At 56.1% G+C, this 7,220-nt stretch overlaps 1 long non-coding RNA gene across 2 annotated transcripts; it reads left to right on the top strand.

The window, feature by feature from the left end:
• Positions 1–262: 262 nt before the first annotated feature.
• LOC135973976 (uncharacterized) lies at positions 263–6,749 on the top strand. 2 transcript variants are annotated; one of them, XR_010591100.1, is made up of 3 exons: positions 263–638; positions 3,227–3,337; positions 4,706–6,749. It is a non-coding gene; the product is annotated as an uncharacterized LOC135973976 (long non-coding RNA). The 2 variants fall into 2 exon arrangements; XR_010591101.1 differs by lacking the exon at positions 263–638 and adding an exon at positions 1,565–1,716.
• The last annotated feature ends 471 nt before the right edge of the window (positions 6,750–7,220 follow it).

Below are 7,220 nucleotides of genomic sequence, written 5' to 3'. Positions count from 1 at the left end.
CTGCGTTTCTTTCTCCTCTAAATAAAAGTTCTCCTGTGTTAGACTCAGACTCAGTGATCCTGACGGGGGAACAGCTGCCTGTTAGGGGCGTGCTGGTCAGTTTCCCAGATTTCTGGGAGGGGCGCTCCAGCTGGTTCTGCTTTGCAATGCTAAGAGGAACCCCAAGATCCTGATTCTCGTCCTTGTCACTGCCAATACCACCTGGCACAAGCGTTACACCCCCATCGCGTTCTGCACAACCCCCGTTCCTGCCATCTCCTCTGGCTTGATCCTCTCCATTTAGTGCGTCCTTCGTCTGGAAGGCCGATGATACAGTAATGCCGCTGAGTCCCACTGAGAAATTAAATCCCTGGCTCACATCTGCCCGGCTTCAGAAACGTTGGCGTTCTCGGCGAGGAGGGAGGGAGCCCAAGAAATCTGGTATCTGCGGTAAATAAAGGATGGGCAGACGTTCCGGAGGGGGCTCCCTCCTTGCCCACAGGCCAGGCTTGAGGCCAGCGGTTGAGAAAGCAAGATAAGCTGGGTGTGGAGTGGCGCTTTCCCCATAAAGGCATGGAGCCCCGGCTCTGGTTTCTGATGTGGAAGTGGGGGACGCTTCAGATTGCTAACTCGCCCGCTCAGCTGCAGCGTCGGGATGGGTGAGTTTTATTGAAATGCCCAGTATTTCACACAGCCTGGAGATGTAGGGCCAGAGCCTGGTGGTGGGCACCAAAGCCCCAGGCGGAGTAGGCACGTGGGGGAGGTGCAGTGGCAGGGCATGCTATGTGGCCCCTGTGGGACACCATGTGCCCTGAGTGCCCGGGCACAGGAAGGAACGTGCCCAGACAGACGCAGTAACTACCGCATAGAGAGGGGCAACCTGCACTCCTCTCAGTGCCGCCCCTCAGCCCGGGCAGGAGCACAAGGGGGAGGGGAGCCCTGGTGCATCCTCTGCTTTCCCAACCCTGCCTGGCCGAGGCACAAGGGATGGGGGCGCAGTGAGGTACATGCTGCTTTTCCTTTGAAACGGAGCAGCATTTCCCCCAGCAAGTGGATGCTGCAGCATGAGCCTGGCTAGCTAGGAGTCTGGCAGTGCCTCCTGGTGAGTAAAGAGTGCCCCCGGGGCCATGGGGTACCAGGAGCCTGGCGGGGATCCCCTGCCCAGCGCTCTGCTGGACCCTAGGCAGGAATCCTCCCGCCCTGCCCCAGGTACCTTTGGGCATTGGGGCCAAAGTACTTTAGAACACAAAGGAACTAGCATAAACCATGTTTTTAAAATGGGGAAACTGAGGTATGGTGCAGTGTAATGAGTTTTCCAAGGTCACAGGTCGAACTCAGGCCCTCTGTGTCTTAGACTATTACAGTGTGTGAACGGCTGCTAGCTGGCAGCGTCCCCGCTCCTCTGGGGCGTCAGGAGAAGGGGAGGCGTGTTTTCAAGGATGAGTGACTCCAGATTGGTATTTCACTTCAGTTCCAAACATTGTAGTTCTGGCTTGTCAGACTCACTGAAATCCTTCTCCTTTAAAGCTTTAACCCTTTGCCTGCAATGGGGTTACGCCTCTCTCCTCTCTCTCACAAGGATAACTGAGATTGCTGGCAGCGTGTCACAGTTACTTGGGCTGTGACATTGTCTGAAGAATTTGGGGTCCAGGCAGCTCCAAAAAGAAGGTGTTTCCAATGAAATCTGTCTGGGGATCATGTCTGGGCAAAGTGTTTCCATTGCAACAGTGTGTTTCGGTGTGTCGTTTACACGGTGTTCTCTCTCTCTCTCTCTCTCTCTCTCTCTCTCTCTAATTCATTTGCACGTTTGTATCACGGTCACTTTGGGGGTTAGTTGTGGACTTTCTAACTTTGCAACACCACATGAATACAATGATGGCTGACAGAAAGCACGGTGCCGGACTCCAGTGCGGCTTTAGCCTGTTCTGGTTTGACACACACACACACACACACACACACACACCCTGCCCGCCCCACCCCGCCCCACCCCACAAAAAGCTGCCATTTTGCAACTGTCACGGGCCGGCAGCAGCTATAATCAAACTTGGGACCTCTGGAGCTTCACACGTGAGCCTCTGCTGTAGGGTTCTCAACCTATTTACCATTGGGGGCTGCATATGCCGTGCTCTGCGTTATGTGGGCTGTAGCTACACAAGATGTAATACCAGGGCCGGGATAGATATACCTGGGCGGGGGGGCCGAATGAGCCGGTTTCTGTCCAAGAGTCTGGATTGCTCTGGGCTGCTGATCCCGGCAAGGTCATTGTGAATCCCTGTGCTGAGTGCTGAAGGTGGCCTGGGAAAAGCATGTGTGGGGACGGGGAGGGGTGTCTATGTTAATCCCGGCTGAAATAAATGGCCATGCCCTTGCTAGGGCAGCGCTTACAGTGCACCCTTCAGGGACCCGGCTCCATTTTGAACTCTTTTTGGCCAGGACTATGACCCCTGGCGACTCTGCCCACTTTAAGCCTGGCCTGAGCTGGGCCCACAGAACAGCTGCAGTGTCAGCAGCGTGTCCCCCTCTGGGCTGCTGGGCTGCAGTGCAGGGGGCAGCATGCCTGGCGTGAGGCACACAGCAGCTCTGTGCCCTGGGCCCCTCTCACCTGGCACTCATCTGAGGGGGGCAGAGCCCTGCCGGAGGCTGCCCAGCTGCTGTCTCTGTGTGGGTGAGCGGGCACTGCCCTTTGGCTGGTGGTAGTGACTGTGGACGGGGGGAGCTGGGACAGAGGGGGTTGCTCCGAGCAGCACTCCCCTTACAGCGGTGCAGCGCGGGGAGAGAGGAGGCAGCTCCTTCCCCACCCCAGGGAGCGCTCCAGCCGGCCCTGACCCGCCCGGGACCCGGGAGCCAGGCAATCGGAGCCGCAATCTTTGAATGGTTTTTACCATGCAGCTGGGTCCCAGCTGTGTGCTAATCGGGCCGGCTGCAGAGACGGAGACAGTGGCCGGGCCGGGGGAGAGGTGAATGGTGGGCTTCACCCCGTCTCCAGAGACTTGGGCCCACCCCCCCCATGCTGAGCCCCTTTGAACATCCAGCCATGTCCTGCGGTGCCTACCTGGGAGCTGAGCTCTTCTGAAAATCTGGCCCAGTAGTTGAGCCCTCTGAAAACTCTGGCCTTAGCGTCTAAGGGTAACATTTTCAAGAGTGGCTAAGTCACTTAAGTGCCTAAATCCCAGTGACTTCTAGTGGGATTTAGGCACTTGTGAAACTCTCTCCTGGTCTCATGTCCAGCGGTTTCTGTCCCCTGCAGGGTTCCAGTCCAGCTCTCTCCTGCTTCTGTCTGCGCTGTCCATGATGGCGCTCCTTTGCGTAGCCCCCGTGCAGGGCAATGGGGCCCTGGCCCACAAGAAGGTCGAGAGGGGTGAGTAGAGAACCCGTCGGAGAGCTTCTATCATCTGCCATATCCGAGATCAGGGCATCGTGGGCCTGATTCTGCTCCTCTCCCCCATGCCGGGGTCACCCCTAGATCCACTTATCCACTGAATGCACCTTCCCGCCCCCCCGCCAGCGCTGGGCCCAAAGAAACGCTGAGTTCTCCAAAGGGATCGCAAGGCCGGCCTGCGCTAGTGAGCCCACTACTCCCATTCGCAGGCCTCCAGCGCCTGGGAATGGGCCAGCCGGGGTGGGGGAGGTGCTGCTCGACTGCCTGTTTGCTTTACACAGCTTCGTTATCCCTTTCTCCGGTAACGGCTGCCAAGCCGCCGGCAGTGACTGAAGAGCGCTGGTGCCAACCGCAGGGCAGCGTGTGAGAACCAGGCACCCCCCCCAAATTGGCTGGGAGTTCTACCCTTCATCTCACCAACTCCTATACTAGGGCTAGCCCCGGCTAACAGCTGGGGATCTCTCGCTCATGCCTAGAAGCCTTGCCCCCAGAGTCCAGGCAGCAGGGAGAGCCAGTTCCTCCTTGTCAGCAGTTTTCATTCCCTTCTCCCCACACTCCAGCGGCTCTGGGAGCTGCTCAGGGGCTTGCCCAGGCAGGCCAGGGGCCGAGCCAGCTCCAGAGGTGGCCCTGAGCCCCGCAGTGCTCAGCAGCTCCTCCCCCTCGGCTCAGCTATGGGGGAGGGGCACACAGGGGGATTGTCTGGGGGGTAGGGGAGCTGTGGGGCTCAGGCTCGAGGGAGGACCCTGGCGGGGAGGGGAGGGGCAGTATAACCACAGTGCTCTCATTCTACCAGGATAGTTTGGGACAATTTCCGCCCCAAATACAAGCCCCTCGATAGGATGTCTGGAATTTTCAAAGGCACCACAGGGAGTTGGGTGCCTAAATCCCACTGAATTCCAATCACAGTCGGGTGTCAAACTCCCTTAGGCTCTTTGAAAACTCCCATTTAAATTGTCACTGATGGGTTTCATAATTGACATTCGCTGAGATGGATCTGGCAGCGTCTCCCCCACCCTCGCCAAACGATTTCTTCAGCAGTACGGACTCAGGAAGGATACAGAGCCTTGGTTTACACTTGATTCATCTCTTCAAGGTTTCTTCAAAACCAGCAGAGCAAGAAACTATTCTTATTTTATTTTATTGGTAAAATGAAAGTGTAAGATCTAGAGCCGGATTCTGTGGCCAGGAATGGCCGGGGCGGATTCTGTGGCTGTAGTATTGTGAAATACACAGGACCTGCCTCTAAAACCCAGCCTCCAGTTACCCCAGGCTGATTTGATCGAGCTAGCTAGCGCTCACTCCCCCACCCCCACCTGCCCCCTTAACCTGATGTTCGTGGCATTTCAGGGTTCCCCAAAGACTGCAGCAACATTCCCAGGGACAGTCCCAGCGGGGTCCGTGTCATCCAGCCGGCAGGCTCTCCCCCTCAAGTGGTGTGGTGTGACATGGACACCGAAGGCAAAGGCTGGACCGTTGTCCAGAGAAATTCTTACAACACAGAGATCACCTGGAGTCCTGGAGCACCTACAAGTACGGCTTTGGGAACGTGCAGCAGGATTACTGGCTGGGCAACGAGTACCTGTCCCTGCTCACGCGGCAGAACACCTACAAGGTCCGCTTTGTGGTGGAGGACAAATCCAACAACACCCGCTACGCAGAGTACGACATCTTCAGTGTCAAGGATGAGCCGAGCGGGTACCCGCTGAGGCTGGGCAGGTACTCTGGGGACGGCGAGGACTATCTCACCACCTACCACTCCGGCCTGGGGGGCATACACGACAACATGAAGTTCAGCACGACTGACAAGGATCAGGACCAGGCCAGTGGGAATTGCGCAAGTAGCTATGGGGGCTGGTGGTACGACAAGTGTCAGAACGTCCTGCTCAATGGGAAAGGCTACATCTACTGGGCAGGGTTCTGTAAGCGTGGGGAGTGCAAGTCTTCCCTCATCCTGGTTAAGCCAACAGACGTGTGCTGGGTCCGGCAGGAGGAGCCCATCCTCCTTGGGAGCCGGCGCCGCTGAGAAGGGGAGACATTATTAGATCAGACACGGCGCGCCATCCCCCACCTAATCAGTGCAGTCCCTGCAATGCCTCCACTCTGCTCACCCCCTTCCCTGTTGGCTTCTGCACAGTAAATCCCCTGGAATAAATGCTGAGAGCCGACCCCGCCGGTGCGTTCGAATGACACGAAGAGTGTGATTGGTGTGTATAACTGGACCCCCGCTTCCACTCTGCCTCGCTGGAAGCCATGTCACTCACTACGACTTTAGACCCACATTAACCTCTGCTTCTCCCAGCCCTGCCACTGCCCCTTGGCATTAGTGATCAATGAATCATGACACTGGATTTCTAGCAACTGTCATTGAGCATTTAAATGGGGGATGACTCAAAGCCAGGACTTTACATCTGAATCCTGCATGTATTAGCAGTGGTGAGTTTGGGTTCAAAAACCTGCCCTCTGTGTTTTTAATAAATATGGTTATTACATGAGAAAACATTGCAACAGTAATTAGTTGCTGATAAACCACTGAGATTAGATAGACGTGCAACGAAACCACACAATAAAGATATTGGTGTCCCTCTTCAACCCAAGGGGCTAGTCAAAGTTTGGGGCCCTGGGGATGTTCCAGTGGGGAGCAGAAATTGGCAGTGGAGTCTGGTAATTTTTTGATGTCTTGTTTATTGACAAGGAACATACAGAGTCCTGCTTCTCCAAACACAGCAGGAACCAACAGCAGGGATTAGCCTCCCTGCTCTCAGCTCCAAGCCTCTTTAGCCAGCTCCTGGCCCAAAAGCTCTCTATGCTCCTCCCAAGATCACACCATGCTCACAGGCTCTGCTCGGCTTTCCTGCTCTACCTCCGTATCCTGGCTGCACGGCCCGGCTTGTCTCTGTCACACACGCACCAGCTCAGAACGATACTCGGTGGCATCCTCTGCCCACCTGGGGCTAGTTTCTGGGCACACGCCATCATGGCTTGTTCTACACGAGGCCCCCTTACCTGTTGCTTCCAGCTGTCTTAAATGAAGAGTGCATCCTCACAGCTGTGTCAATGAGATTTTAACTCCACCCATAACATGGTATAATCCAGCTCCTAGCAGTGTATTTATCTGTCAGGCTGACGTCCTCTGAGCATCTCTGAGCATTTCCTGCCTGTTTGGCTTCAGTCTTCACTTCAATCAAAGTTCATTGTGACCAGATGCTGAACACCATTAATGCTAACAGCCAGGGGCAGGAGCACACACCCCCCCCCGAACAGGGAAAGAACAGGCTAAAGAACAAGTCAGCTGGGCCTGATGAAGTTCACCCTCGGGCAGGGCTCCCAAATCGTGGGCTGTAGCCCAAAGATGGGCCATGACGTAGTTCTGGCTGGTCCACTGGCAGGGGTGAAGATGGGGGGGAATGTGAAGGGGCATGACGCTGCAAGCGGGGACATCCTCAGCCTGGGGGCAACCAGCTCGCTTAGCCGTATTGCTGACTGGGGGCTCCCTGCCAAACCCAGGGTTCCCCTGCACCATTCCCCCCAACTTGGGGTCCCACCCACACCCCAACTCTCCCCTGAACATGGCTACCCCTCCCCTTCCAAAACAACCTGTCAGTCTGTTTGTTTGTTTTGGTTGTTTGAAGGACCGTGTGCTGTGGCTGGCAGTTGGAAGCTGTGAGCTTCAAAGGAAGGTTTGAAAGCTAGAAGCCTCTGGTAAGTGGCTGAGCCTTAATCAGTGGGCGGGGCATTCATACAGGCCAGGGCTTTATAACGCAGCGCATAAGCGACCAGGGAGCTTTGCAAACAGGGGCTGCTAACAGGGAGTTTCGCAAGGGAGTTTGGAAGGGGAGCAGGAAGGGGGCGAGGGTCCCTTGCC

Source organism: Chrysemys picta, chromosome 10 (genome assembly GCF_011386835.1).
Source record: "Chrysemys picta bellii isolate R12L10 chromosome 10, ASM1138683v2, whole genome shotgun sequence".
Classification (NCBI taxonomy): Eukaryota; Metazoa; Chordata; order Testudines; family Emydidae; genus Chrysemys; species Chrysemys picta.
Note: the sequence above shows the minus strand (reverse complement) of the source record. Positions and strands in the feature narration are given on the sequence as shown.